The sequence below is a fragment of the Mesocricetus auratus genome, unplaced genomic scaffold (genome assembly GCF_017639785.1).
Source record: "Mesocricetus auratus isolate SY011 unplaced genomic scaffold, BCM_Maur_2.0 Super-Scaffold_100007, whole genome shotgun sequence".
NCBI classification, from domain to species: Eukaryota; Metazoa; Chordata; class Mammalia; order Rodentia; family Cricetidae; genus Mesocricetus; species Mesocricetus auratus.
This window is the reverse complement of record NW_024429191.1, coordinates 95,076,184-95,090,764: the sequence shown is the minus strand read 5'-3', so window position 1 is coordinate 95,090,764 and position 14,581 is coordinate 95,076,184. Positions and strand designations below refer to the sequence as shown.

The 14,581-nt window shown below is 52.4% G+C and overlaps 1 protein-coding gene across 3 annotated transcripts in view; it reads left to right on the top strand.

The window, feature by feature from the left end:
• Cyth1 (cytohesin 1) overlaps positions 1-14,581 on the top strand; it is an 84,254-nt gene that overhangs the window by 39,051 nt on the left and 30,622 nt on the right. Inside the window, exon 1 of one of the 3 annotated variants that reach the window (XM_013113371.3) lies at positions 7,100-7,477. The exons of the other annotated variants lie outside the window; for them this stretch is intronic. The gene's annotated coding sequence lies outside the window, so the exon portion shown is untranslated. Of the gene's footprint in view, positions 1-7,099; positions 7,478-14,581 lie in introns of those variants that run through there. 3 annotated transcript variants of the gene reach the window in all.

Sequence of the window (14,581 nt, the reverse complement as noted above, 5' to 3'; positions counted from 1 at the left end):
GCCACCATCCAGGTGCTGGGTGTCAAACCCGGGTCCTCTGGAAGAGCAGCCAGTGCTCTATGCTGCTGAGACCCTCTCCATCCCGTCACCCCCTTTCTTATCTGTACGTAAATAATCGGCCTGTTGTTCCCCAGCATCGTGTGCTTGTCTGCCTAAGTAAGAGTCACCAATATAACTAACTGGACACTGTTTCCTTAACTGCTGTAGGTTTGTCTCTAGTAGATTAGAGCTTATCTGCTTATGTGTAGTTCCCCTTGGTTTTCCACTGAACCCTCTCTTCAGGATGGATTCCAGACTCCTTAATATGTACCATGGCCCTCCACATCAGGCACTGAGCGCTCTTCCTGGGCTCTCTGGTCCCAGTGGCCCCCAGGCCCTGACTTGTGGTATGCCCACCATCCTTAAGGCTTCGTGTAGCAGTCGGGATTCACCGTTCCCATAGCATCCCCATTTGGGAACCACTGATCATTACGTCCCGGACCCAGCTGGCCGCTCTGCAGCATCCCGGCATGTCCTTAGCATGCACAGATGCCGTGCCAGGTTGCTGCTGCCACAGCCTTGCCCGCCTCTCCCCACTGGCAAGGCTGGGTCTGGAGCTATTTAAGTCCCGGCTCCCAGCACAGGCTGCGCCTGTGGCAGATGCTCAGCAAATGCTGTCTAAACGAATCTGTAGGTTTCGGCAGGAGAATAGGTTGCTAAGGACCAGTCAGGGATCAGGAATGTGAAGCCGGCTGTCGGTGTTGGACCTGTGCCTCACTGAGGAACTGGCAGGAGCAGTTCACCTCAGGGAACAGTTCAGACCTGAGCTAAAAGGACTCAAAAACGTCTGAAGCTATGAGGTACTACAAGAGTATAAAATAGCATTACTTAGAGGAAAACACTCAAGTAGAGTTGTGTATAGGAACTCTTGGTAGAACACTAGATATCAGTTCACCTCGATGTTCACTTGGCTAGCAGCAGCATCCTTGGTGACCTGTGTCCTGGTTTGGGACAAGCTGCTTAGCAGGTGTCAGAAGGAAGACCCGAGATGCTGTGGATGAGGACGTTCGTGCTCTGCAGGGTGACACCTGCTTCCGCCGTCTGTTTAAGCAGGAGCGGGAGCGTGTCTGAGGCTGCAAAAAGCACACATGAAGGCACGAAGCGCGTGTCACCGTCTGCTGGGGCAGTGCTAAAGGGCTGCCCTCTCCTCACTGAGGGAGTGGGGCAGAAGCCAGGGCTCAGCTCCTCTGAAGGCAGCCAGCCTTTCCCACCGCCTGAGGCCTTCTGCCCCCTGCGCGGTTCCTGTGTGGAGTGTGAAAGCTAGGCTAGCTGCAGACCCCAGGACCAGTCAGGAAGGAGGTTTGGGGAGGCAGGAGGTGGGCGAAAAGCAGGCTAGGGCCCGGGGTATCAGAGGACCTGTTGGCTTGCAGAGCGCTCAGCGAGACTGAAGCTGGGCACTGCAGAGGGAGTGAGGAGAACCGCCTGGAGCAGCGCGCTCTGGTTTCCGGCCAGGCACCCCGGGGTCCACAAAACTTCTGGAATCGGGGTGGAGGGTGCATATAGTTTGCTATTGGCTACATCAAAAATGGAGAGTTAGATGTTCTGGAAATATCTGGGAGTTCCCACCTCTCATTTTCCCCTTGGACCTCGACAGCTGTCCAAAAGCAGGCCCTGCGACCGTATCTGTCTGTCTCCTGCTCCGCTGCACTTTCTTCCTAAGAAGGAAGAACACCAGGGAACTCGGCTCCTGCTGCCCACCTCCTGGGTCTTCAGCCTCACTCGCTCGAGCAGCTCGTGTGGCTCCAGCACAGAGCCAGGTGTCACTAGCAGCTGTGCAGTGACTTCCAGAGCCAGAAGCTCCTTTGCAGTTACCCAGCCAGTCCCTGGTCAGCTCTAAAGTAACAGCCATTTCCCACCTGCTGATGCGACTCCTTGTCTGTGGAGGTCATCAGCTGCCACAGTGTGGCAGGGAGTTATGGGGGCAGGAAGTCGAGCCCTGCTCCTTGCAGATGGGCTGCTGTGGAAGGACCCACCCAGCACATCCCTTCCTTCCTTGAGAAAATAAGGAAGTCATATTTTGCCATAGCCCTGTGTGTTTCATGCTTTACAGAGAGGACTGACTCATGGGAACTCAATTTATGACCTCAGAGAGACCCGCGAGTCTCAGGCACTGTGCTGGCCTGCCTGTCACCTGTCAGGATGCTCTCAGGCAGGACCTTGGTCAGCCCAAGTGCAAAGGACCCTTTAAAAGACAGACAGACAGGGCCCCCCCCCCCGCCCACTTACGCTCTCTTTTCTGCTGTTCCCCTGGGGCAGACAGGACTTTTCCTGTCTCCCTCTCCTGTCCTCTCTCTTTTCTCTTTTCTTCCCCCTTTCTCTTTCTAATAAAACTCCTCACTAAGCTGTCTGCCTGGCCTGTTTGTCCCCCCTGCCTTGTTTGTTCCCGTTGCCCACCGTGGAGCCCACCAAGGCTCCCCACACTCTACCCAGACACTCAGTGCTCCATATTCTTTCCTGTCTTCCTTTGAGTCAAGACTGAGCAGCAAATCCCTCTGACAGCCGTGGCGCTGCCAAGCAGGCGCCTAGCCAATAGTGGAGCAGAGCCCAGGAGTAGTCCTGACAGAGCAAGGACTCAGGCTCTGTCTGGGCAAAGGAGCCAGTGGCTTTTTTGCATTTTCTCTGAGGAGAAGTCCCAATGGCAAAGATTGCATTTCCTGTGGACCCAACTTACAGAACTGTAGCAAAGGAAGAACGGGGGCATGCCCCTTCTCCATGTGCTCATCTGTGCCGTGGCTGCTAGTGGCGTGGAGGTCACGTGTGTCCACCAGACATAGTCATGAGTAAGGTGGAACCTGAGTCACTGCTGCCTGGTGCCACCACGTGTTGCTGCTGGCATCTTGAGAACACCTCACTCTTTAAATGTACAGTACTGAAAACTTTTCAGTTCTCACAATTTTGATGTTGTAACCATTGGGAAAATGCTTATACACAAATTTGGAGTCCAAATTTAGGGGCTGGAGAGATGGTTTGAGGTTAAGAGCACTGGCTGTTCTTCCAGAGGTCCTGAGTTCAATTCCCAGCAACCACACGGTGGCTCACAGCCATCTGTAATGAGATCTGGTGCCCTCTTCTGGCATGAAGGCGGAACACTGTATACATAATAAATAAATCTTTTTTTTTTAACAAAACAAATTTAGTTTAAGAAGCAGACTCAGATTTTCAGATGGAAAGACCCGTGTATTTAGGGTGGTACAGGAAACTGCACAGCCTGTCTGCACTCTGTCCGGCAGTAGGCTGGTGCTTTTGTTTATACTTCCTGGGTTAGGTAAACTTGAGCATCTTTTCATGCTTGGTTCTTGTGTTTCTTCTTGAATCTGCCTTTTACATCCTCCCTTGGATCTCAGAAACCCGGGTCTTGCTTCTTCCTGTCCCTCGTCCCCTAGCTCTCTTGGGCCTCTCCTGCCCGGCTGCTTCCTCTGCACAGTGCAGGAGGTAGGGCCCCTCTAGGAGCAGCCCCTGAGAACACTTGTGAGCATGGCCCAGATAAAATCCCCCCCCCCCCACACACACATTGCTCTGGCACCTGCAGCAGAAGTCAGAGGCCTGGGCTCTGTGGCTGCTCCCCAGCATTGGCCTCCTGCTAAGCAGCAGTGACTCTAGGGGGCAGCAGTTGGATTTGGCTCTGGACTCAGGACCCTGGGGCTGTTGCTCCTGAACTCCCTTATGACTTCAGGGTCAGGGTTAGGGACTAAGGACAACTCCAAAGTCTGGGACTCTACTGCAATGTGCTAGTCAGCTTTTTGTCACCTCAACACGAGTCAGGCTGTCTGGGAACAGCAAAACCTCAAATGTGAGACGTTTGCCTGATTAATGCACGCATGACCCCGTGGTATTTAAGAAAGTGAATTCAGCAACCCACGGGAGCCAGCCTTCCCATGGCCTCTGTGTCACTCCTTGCCTTGGGTTCCTGCCTGGCTTCCCTTGGAGATGGGCTATGAGCTGTGAGCTGAAATAAGCCCGTTTCTTCCCAAGTTGTCTTTAGTCACAGCAACAGAGCCCAAGCAATATGTGAGGTAAGGGTAGAGACACCCGCCCAACGCTCAGGCCTTGTTGAGCACAAGTAGAAGTTGGCAGTTAGTGGCCTCTCTGCAGAAGCATCTCCGTTTCTATCCTTACCAGATAGTCAAAAAGCACATTCACGTATAAAGAGTTTCAGAGCCTCCAGGCTCACCTGGGCATCCGTCAGTGAGCTGAGGGGCATCTGCCAGTGACCAAGGGTACCATGGTTCGCGCCTTCCTCATCAGAAGTTGCCGAAGACATCCGTGATGGCGTACATTCACTCTTGTCAGAGGCCAGTCTGCTCCTGTGCCTGAGACAGGAGGAGGGGGACTAGTGTGTGTCTGCAGGGTTGGTATCAGGTAAGGGAGGCAGTTGAAGCCACCAGCCCCAGGAGGCGAGGAAGCACTTTCTTTTCATGACATTTGGAGTTGTAGCCATCGCCCTGTCCTTTCCTCTGGAACTGGAAAACCTCCAGGCCCTCCTCCTCTCCCTGGCGCCTCCTTGCTGCTTTTGCTCCTCAGCTCAGCTGACAACAGTGGAACCCACTGTCTCGGCTGGAGTCAAAGTCTCCAGCTGGTTCCGGCTGCCTTCCAGACATTTCCACTTGGGCCACCTTTGCCTCTGTTCCACCCCCCACCTCGCCCCGAGCCTGGGCTCTCGTCCCCTCCTGGTGAACTCTGTGGCTCAACATCATTGGCTCTTGACTAGAATCAGCTTAGACTGGTGTGTCCACTGTTGTGACGCGCAGTCTATGGTACTTCTATAGTGTAAGAGAAGGGTAACACGCAGCTGTTTGAGGGTAGAGCTCTATCTGAGCAACTTTGTATCTTCCCAGTCACTAACAGGCCCCTGATTGGTGTGTTGAATTATTTAGCTTAAGAAAGTAATTTCTTTAAATTTTTTTATTAATTTATTTTTTACATTCCAATCCCAGTCCTTCTCCGTCCTCTCCTCCCATCTCCCCACTCCGCCTCCCAGAAAGTAATTTCTTTTTTTTTTTTTTTTTTTTTTTTCCGAGACAGGGTTTCTCTGTGGCTTTGGAGGCTGTCCTGGAACTTGCTCTGTAGACCAGGCTGGCCTCGAACTCACAGAGATCCGCCTGCCTCTGCCTCCCGAGTGCTGGGATTAAAGGCGTGCACCACCAACGCCCGGCTCAGAAAGTAATTTCTTAAACACACTTCTGTTTTCTTGGTTGGGATTTCTGTTCAGCCAACAGGTCCCTCCGCCCCCGATTTTTCATTTCTGATACACTATGCTTTCATAAGTTCTATTGTACATTGATTTATCTTAGCATCTCTTTTCTTTAAGTGTGGCCGGGCATTGGTGGCACACGCCTTTAATCCCAGCACTCGGGAGGCAGAGGCAGGCAGATCTCTGTGAGTTCGAGGCCAGCCTGGTCTACAGAGCCGATTCCAGGACAGCCTCCAAAACAATACAGAGAAACCCTGTCTCGAAAAACCAAAAAATAAAAAAAGAGTCAGCACTGTCACCTCAGCAAGACCCTTGTAACCCTTGGGACTGTGAGAAGAACTGCGAATGTATTCAGTGTCAGCGGCCACCTGAAGGCGAGTGTGCGAGCGTGCCAGGGGGTCACCTGCAGACAGTGTGAGCTGAACATTATCAGGTGGTGGCTGATACCCACAGGCTAAGCAAGGAGGTGGGGAAGGTAATCAGGGAGTCTCCCTGGAAGAAGAGGCCTATGAAGTGTGGGGAGGAGCCTGAAACAAGAGGAAGACTGGACTCATCAGACACGGCAGAGGCCGAGAGACGGGTGCGTGGCTCTGCCCAGCAGGATTCTCTGCCCATATTTCATGTAGACTTTTGCAGTAAGGCAGACATTGCGTATGTGATTTTCAGATTCTTTTAAATAATACTACCTGTTTGGCTAGTCACGTTGTGGTGGCTCCTCTCTAGCAGGCATGGGTAGGGATGGAGAGTGCAGTCTGGAGACACTCCGTGATGATAAGGATGTCTGTCTGTCCACACCCTGTCCAGATGGGGCAGGGAGGGTGCCTGTGGAGAGGGAGAGGGGTAACCTTAGACCGTGGTCCCCTAGTGAAGGAGGCTAAAAGGAAGAGGCCTGGGGTAGGGATCCCTTTGTTATGTATCTGGAGTCATGGTTCTTAACCACAGCTGCCCAGGGACTGGGCAATGTCTGGAAACATTTTGGTGGTCACACCTGGCTGAGGAGGGTCGCTGTGGCGTCTAGTGGGGCGAGGCCATGGCGCTCCTGTCCCGAGGCCGTGGCACTCCTGTCCCTTTTGGCTTCTCAGCTTTTGTCTGCTCTGGTTGCCTCAGCAGGTCCCAGAAGCACACAGGGATGAGTCCCCTCCACTGTGCTCCAAGTGGCTTCTGGCTGCATGTTTAAATAGCACCTCCTCCTTCCAGAGTCCCAGGCAGTGAGTGCTTCTTGTGTCAGCAGCCAGACACCGTGTTGTCCCTGCAGCTGGAGCCTGGACCCATGCAATGCTTGCCCTGGGCCCTGGGGCCCCACTTGTCTTGCCTAACAGGTTCTCTTGTGACCTTGCACTCCCCGAGGACTCAGAGACATCACCTGTCACCAGCCATCTTATATAGTCATCCCCAGAGTTAGTCTGCCTAGCCCTGCTACTCAGGGCACTGAGCACATGCGCTTCACCTGTGGTGAAGAACGCGTGAGTGCCAGCTTACGTGAACACGGAAGATGAAAAGGCTGTGGTGTCCCACGTGGAGGCGGAGGGAGGAGGTCCTCCAAGGCTGGGGCTTGTAGACCGCTGCCTCTCAAGACTCTCCCCATGGTGTATAGAGTTGAGCAGGCTGCTCTGGTGGGGGACTGGCACATGGACTGAGGTTATGCCACGTGGGTGACAGATGTTTGACACCCAGATCCAGTCTCCTGTTTGGGAAGGCCTCGTAAGTAAGGGTTAGCCTCTTCCTGGAGAGAGCAACCGGCAAGCTTTGCGTCTAAGGGGGGGAAGAATGCAGGCGCAGCCTATGAGCAAATGCTAGCAGTGCCGCCCCTCCCCCAGGAGGCCAGGAAGAGGGTAGTAGGAGGGGCGGTGTGATTACATTCATGGAAATGAGCCTGCTGGGAGAGGAGCCGCGCACGGGTGTCAGCTGCTGCTGCAGCTCCGTGCCACCGTCCCCATCCCCGGGGCTGCGCCAGCCTTCTCCACTAGGCTCTCCCCGCTCGCTCCCGCCCGCTGTTTGGCCATTCGGCTTTTGTCTCCTCTGGACGCCTCCTCCCCTGCCTTGTGTGCTGGCACACAAATGCTGTCCTTGCTCCAGCTCTCCCTGTACCCAGAGCTGGGAGAGCTCCGGGGAGCCTGGGCCTGCAGGATTGCTGTGCAGATCCACCATGGCCTCTGACACGAAGAACTGTGGACCAGCTGAGGCTTTGACGTTGCTGCCCAGGGCTTGACAGGACACTGGGGCCACGGAAGAGGGGACACGCTGCCGGTAAGATCCTGGAGGATGGTGCATGGAGCAGGTCTGCAGCTTCCCCGTTTTGCCTAGGCGCAGCCTCTCCCACCCTGCACCCCGTCCCCTGCAGCAGGCAGCAGGAGCTGACATGTGTGCGTGTGCAGCTGACTCTGCATGTCTGCCCTTGGGTTCCCATCCTCAGCTCTCCCTCTCAGGGATTTTCCGTGGTGCTTCCCGATAGGTATCCAGTCATCTGTTGTTGTTTCTTCTTGGCCCGAGACTTAAGAGCAAGCCAATAACCCAAAACAGGGTAGCAGAAAGCCAAGGGGCAAATTCACAGTCTGACCCTCCTGTCTCCACTGTCTCCATCTGCCCACCACTTGGGTTTCTGCTGACTCGGGGCCTCTGAACCTTGCTGGTTGGGGCAGCCGAGATTCTAGCAGAACATACTGAGGAGAACAAGATTTGACCCCGGCTGCTGGACAGAGTATGCAGGAAAAGTCAAGGCTGTGTAAAGGACTGGTCTGCAGTCTCTAGGGAGGAGGCAAAGTGACAGAAATGTGACTTCTGACCCCCCCATCTGCTTCTGTTTGGGATGCACAGGGGGGTGTGGTGGCCCAGCTGTGCAGGCATGGTGACTGCAGCTGGCAGGCACCAGAGTGGCATTGCTTCACCAAAAGAGTGTCCTCTGACCCCTCGAAGGAAGGAGGAGCTGAACGATTTGGGCTCTGCCTGTCTGAGGGCTAAGAACCTGGTCTCAGAAGGGTCCAGAAGGCTCTTCCTCACCGAGGGGTCCCAGCTTTGTCTTATGTAGAGAAAGCTGGGAGCCTGGTGAGGAAGAGAAGCCGCTGTGAGTCCTGGCTATGTCACTGCCCCTGCCAGGTGTTGAAGGGTAAGCGTCTGTCAGCTGTGAGGACAGTCACTTGTTTGTTTTAATAAAGCCATTTTTTTAGGATAAAATTTGATGACTTAGTTCTTGTTACTGCCTTGAAATTTGACCTCATTTCCCTTCAGTGAGCTGCTTAAATTATAGCATGCAAACTCAGTCTTGAGTTCTGGGTTTTATTGGATAAATTGTGCTGATTCTCTTTTCTAAATAGAAAAATATCTTCCTTTTATAAGAATGTTATTGGAGCTTTAAAAATACACATTCCTATTTCATGTCTACACACCAGGAAACTGGGGAGAGGAGAGGTAATGCTTTGCCCAAGGTCACAAAGAAATCAGTGAAGTCCTGGCGGCCCTGGGCCTCCTCCCTGGACAGTGTCCCCTCTGAATTCAACAGGCCAGGCTGTTGTTGAGAGGAGCTGTCCCTGAGCCTTGGGAACAGTGCCAAAGTCTTCCTTCAAAATTCAAACTGTGGCAATGAAATCTCTAATACTCTGACTTCTAAGCAGAGGCCTGGGTGGGTTTGCCTGGAAAGAATGTAAACCAGAGTGTATAAATGTCCACACTGGCAGTTTGCCCCATATCTGAGAGGGCCGTGCCTGCTCGCTGCATGGGAACTGAACAGTCTGCGAGTGTCTGCCTGTCTTCCTTCCTTCCTTCCTTCTTTCCTTCCTTCCTTCCTTCCTTCCTTCCTTCCTTCCTTCCTTCCTCCCTCCCTTCCCTTCCCTTCCCTCCTTCCTTCCTTCATCCTGTCCTCCCTCCATCCCTTCCTTCCTTTCCTTTTCTTTTCTTTTCTTTTCTTTTTTTTTTTTTTTTGAGACAGGGTTTCTCTGTGGCTTTGGAGGCTGTCCTGGAACTCACTCTGTAGACCAGGCTGGCCTCGAACTCACAGAGATCTACCTGCATCTGCCTCTTGAGTGCTGGGATTAAAGGTGTGCGCCACCACTGCCCGGCATTTGTGGTTTAATTTCTTTAAACTCGTGTACTGCAGGAGGGTAGTAAGTCAAGATGCTCTTTCAAGGGCCAAGTAATAATAAAAAGGATCTGAAGTGCAATCAAGAAGTTAGAATATTGCCACTAAAATTTCTGTTTATTTTTTATTTAAATTAGAGACAAGCTTGCTTCACATGTGAATCCCAGCTCCCTCTCCCTCCCCTCCTCCCCTGCCCCCCAGTCCCCCACCCAACCCCCCAAGAGTCCAGGCTGAGAGAGCATCTCTCATTGTGGGATGGGCACCCAAAGTTCATTTGTATGCCATTCACTGATCTACTACCCAAGGCCCCATAGATTGCCCAGGTCTCCTCACTGATACCTACATTCAGGGGTTCTGGGTCAGTCCCATGCTGGCCTCTCAGCCATCAGTCTGGGGTCCAAGAGCTCCCCCTTGTTCAGGCCAGCTGTTTCTGTGGGTTTCACCAGCCTGGTCTTGACCCCTTTGCTCATCACTCCATCTGTTTATTTTTTTAATTATGGCAAAATCCATATAACATAAAACTTACCAGTTTAACCATTTGAAGTATACAGTTAATGGTACTGAACAGTAGTGCCGTGTCTATCCCCAGAAATGTCCAACAATAAAAGGTTGCCACTCTGCCTCTGTTAGTCTTCTTAACCACCCCACCCCTACAAACCATCACTGTTCTCTCTACGGTGAGCGTGACCCAAAGACCCTTGTGTAAGGGACGGCTCACGGTGTCCACCCATCTTGTGACTGAGTGTCTTCAGGTTCATCTAGGCTATAGTGGCATCAAACTTTTCCTTCCTTTTAAACCTGTAATAGTGAATTAAATTTAGGAAGGATTGCAAAGGTCTTGACTCTGTAGGAAGGAACGTCTCTAACGTTGACAAGCCCGTGCAGCAAGCATGTGTCTGACTGTGGCCACTCTCCTTTCCTGTGCCCCCCTCCCCCACTTCACTCTTGGACCCTGATCACTGCCCCAGGACTGGAAACAACTCTGGCTTGCTGTGTGGCCCGGAGGCAGGTCAAGCTTTGGGTTTTTCATCTTTCACTGTTACCTAACCAACCCTTGAGAAGTAGGTTGCATTCCTAGTCCTTCTGAACGGCCCAGCCTTATCCCTTGTGAATGGAGAGTTCTAAGGGAGGGAGAACAGACTCTTCAGGCCAGTGCAGCCGTCATCACTAAGGAACTTGGTCCAGTCTTTGAGTCTGCAGTGCTGGCTTCTGTGCCGCCCTCCTGTTGTGCCCTGGTTCCCTGCAGTCTCTGACTCTCCTCAAGGTCAGGGCTAGGACGGTCACTTTCCCCTCTGTGATATGTGAGCTGTGCTCCACATCAGGGTGCTCCTTCAGGAACACTGTCGGCTTCCTGTTTGCTGAGGGACACAAACCGGTGACATAGTTTGCCCAGGGCCACACAGCTGGTGAGTATAGACTGTAGGTGATATAACCAGGTGACCCCGGTCAGTTCCACAGGTGGATGCAGAGCCCCGTGGACGCGGCTCTCATTAGCACGCACTCCTGAATTGTCCGTGGCCTGTAGTTCTCTGGGAGCTGCTCTCCAGGAAGGGAGAGCATGCTGTCCAGCTGTGAGGCAGCAGTTGTAGGCTGGGTGAGCATCTGTGGTATAGGCAGAAGAGGAGAGCAGGCTGGGTCTGCGGGTGAAGGGCCCCAGCTCAGGTCAGGGTGTCCACTGAGGCCGCTGGACAGTTACAGCAATGGATGGGGTGGTTCCACCGTACAGAGAGGAGTTCCTTATAGTACTGGGATTTCCTGGGTGACAAAGTGATATAGGCTGCTGGAAGGGACAGGCCCTGGCCACTCAGGGGTAACGGTTGATGAGTTGGTGCCTTGCTGTGGCTGGTGCTGCTGGCCTTCAGGGCGCCTCACACTGTGGGTCCGATGGAAGTTCCAACAGCAGCTTCCTGTCTCTGTGCTCTTGGAACTAGGAGAGTCACTGTCCTCTCAGAGTGGGTGCAGGCTCTGTGGGAGTGTGGGAAACTTGGGCTTCATTTTACCACCTCTGCAATTCTGGGCTGTGCCTAGGTTTGCCTGAGGTAGTGAGAGGCGGGGAAGGGGCGGGAGGAGGAGAGAAAGGAAACACTCATGTGCGTCTTCAGTCCAGTCCAGAGCAGGACAGGTAGCTTAGCAGGAGGGCTGTATGGAAGTATGGGGGAGCCCTGGGGCCTGGGTTTGGGGCGGTTACCATGGTAGCCATGCTTTCTAGGTTACTCTTAAGTGTCTCCCTGTGGCACTGCATCAATGTAGACCCTCTTTATACACTGAGAGGCTGGGGTCTCTGGACGCTGGTTGATAACTATGGTGGCTAATAAATATGGTTAATAATAATTTTGATAACAATTAAAAAACAAGGTGGGTACTGTATTTTCAAGCCAGGCAGAGGGGTCTGAGGGGAGCAAGATGACCTCAAAAAGCAGGAAGAAGGAAATCTGAGTTCCAAACATGGCTGGGTCCCTCTGACTTCACAGCCCCCACAGGGCTGGTTAAGCGCCATGCATTTGAGTGGTGGTTGCAGTGGCTGCTGAATAGAACCTGTGTCACAGGAATTACATCTGCAATGGGACCTCATGCACACCACACTGGGCAGCTGTCATGAGCAGGGACTGCAGGGCTTCAGTCCGGTGCCCGCCATCCTGTGCACATTTTCTGTTCCTTGGCTTGGAAAGCAGGCAGCGTCCCTTTAAGAGAGTCCTCCTTTGTATGCACTGGCCGGACTGTGTTTCCGCAAAGGAACATTTAAATCAATAAGTGAAAGCTTCACAACTGGGCACGGTGGCTCCTTGTTGTTTGGAACCTGGGAAAGGATTGGTGAGGAGACCAGTGCCGCACCGTCCCTCTGCCTGCCAGCTGGATGGTCACCTTACCCAGACTAACCTTAAAGCGTGGGCTCCCGGCCCTCCAGCACAGGCGAGGCTGGGCGTGGGTGTGGCAGGAGGGCTCCTTTGATCCTTCTCCATTGTGCTCAGACTGTGGCAAAGACCACCCGCTGCCCTGCCCACTGGCCGTTCTTTTAGAGAAGAGGGTCAGCCCCCTCCTGGCACAGAAGCGTGGCTCTAGCGCGTGGCAGTGGGGGAGGGGAGTTGTTTGTTGTTCTGCCATCTGGCCTGTCCGAAGGCTCTTGTGCAGTTTAACCCTGGCGGTCCATGGGGTTAGATAGCTTTCCCTGCTGGTGCACCAGGTCCACTAGACTGCGTCACCCAGTGTCTGTTGTCCCCCCTTCTCCTTCCCAGCGTGTTGAAAGCATCCGTGTGATCAGCCCAGGCTCCTGGGCCAGTACCCAGCAATCTTTAGATCCTCTGTGTTAGATGAAGCAATCATTGGGATTTGTTTTTTATTGTTGTTGCTTTATTTTGTTTTTCTAGCAATGAGACTTAACTAAAGATTAGTGTTGCTAAGATTGGTGTTGCATTGGTAAGGTTTGGTGTTACATTGGTAAGGTTTGGTGTTGTGTTTGTGGGTTTCTGCGAAGGGAAGTGCTCTCTTTGTTTTTTTTGTTTGTTTGTTTGTTTGTTTTTTTGTTTTTTTTTTTTTTGAGACAGGGTTTCTCTGTATTGTTTTGGAGGCTGTCCTGGAACTCGCTCTGTAGACCAGGCTGGCCTCGAAATCACAGAGATCCGCCTGCCTCTGCCTCCAGAGTGCTGGGATTAAAGGTGTGCACTACCAACGCCCGGCTCGGGAAGTGCTCTTTAAAATGTTATATTTCTGATATCTTAGAGCAAAATTCCAGGAGGATAAAGTGAGATCTAGATTTTTTTCTGTTTTTTTTTTTATTCCTTCTCCTAAATTCTTAGTTCTTCTTTGAACCAAAATGGAAGAAGCATTAATTTCAGGTTAAGTTTTACAGAAGTAACTTAGAGATCACATGGTTAGTATCAGCAGACTGAATCAAAACAAATGACAACAAATGCCATGGCTTTTTCATTTTATTTTTTAATATCTTTATTATAACTGCAAACTGGCTGGAAGCCATTTGTGTTTGGCTGCAAGGCCACAGAGGCCTTTCCCCTGGAAACCCTGGGTTAGTGAGTCAGACATGTGACGTGTGAATATTCTCAGTAGCCCCATCACTCCATCCCAAGACCCAGAGTAGCCACAGCCATGAGCTCTGTGGTGTTAGTCTGCCTGGGTCTTCAGTGGCTCCTTAACTGTGTCAGAGCCAGGGACGAACTCCCGGCTTCCTCCTGTGGCGGACAGAGGCTCCAGCTGGCGAAACTTTTCCTCTTTTGAGTAGTTTGCTGTGCCTTTCGGTTCTCGTGTTTGACCTTTGCACGTCCTCGAGTGTCTGCTCTGTGGGCTTCATCTCTCAGACACCTGTCTCCTCCTCCTCCTCTGCCTTGGGGACCGACTCTCCCGGTGGCCCCGTCCTGCCACACCTGTCTCACCCTCCAGGTACCACTGTCACCGTGATAAAAGCTGCTCATCTTGGGGAGCACTTCTCGCTTTGTAAACAGACAGATCCTGAAAGCCCACAAGCAGTGAATGGTTCTGGAATGGAGACTGAGCAGCCGCTCCAGCACTCCTGGCTGCCCAGGCTTCTCACTCACTTCCTTTAGATGTGGGTTTTTTTCCTATTTACAGAGCTTTCCATTTTGTTAAGAGAAGGTGAAGTGGTGCCTGCTCATTTCACAAACATTTCACAGTATCCTCAAGAGAGACCTGCAGTGCAAATACAGCCGTGCTGGCTTCAAACTCGGGCTGCCCTGCCTCAGCCTCAAGAGTGTTGGTTAGAGACAAGTGTTGCAACCACTCTTTTATTGCAGTCTGCTTTGATCTTTGTGGTAACCTTCCCACAGCCCGTCGTTTGCATGCCAACCTGTGCTACATGCTTCTTTCCTGCCCCCAGCCGTCTGCCATCCTCCGGCTCTTGAGCTGGCTCTGTTCCTTGTCCTGCATGGCGGGCATCCTGAAGTCACTTTAGAACTTGTGGCCAGGAGACCGACGCTCTGCTGCTTGAGCATCTGATGACTCTGACCTGTGCTCCTCCTGGCTGAGGATTGGGGTCCAGCAATTTTCACTTAGAAGTTTGGAGACCTTCACGGTCTTCACTGGACTGTGTGGATCTCTTCAGCTGTGGACTGGCGAACTCCACTCCCTGCCCTGTGGAGGTCTTGGGGCCTGTTTGTTTCTCCGTAGGGCATCAGTTTTTCCTGTGCGATCACCTGATTGACTGCTCACCTTCAGGTCTTTTCTTGTTGAGCTTCTTACAGACTCAGGTTCACCCTTTAGTCCTCTCTTGACATTTTTTGTTTAGATAGGAGGATTGGAAAGGGGGAGAA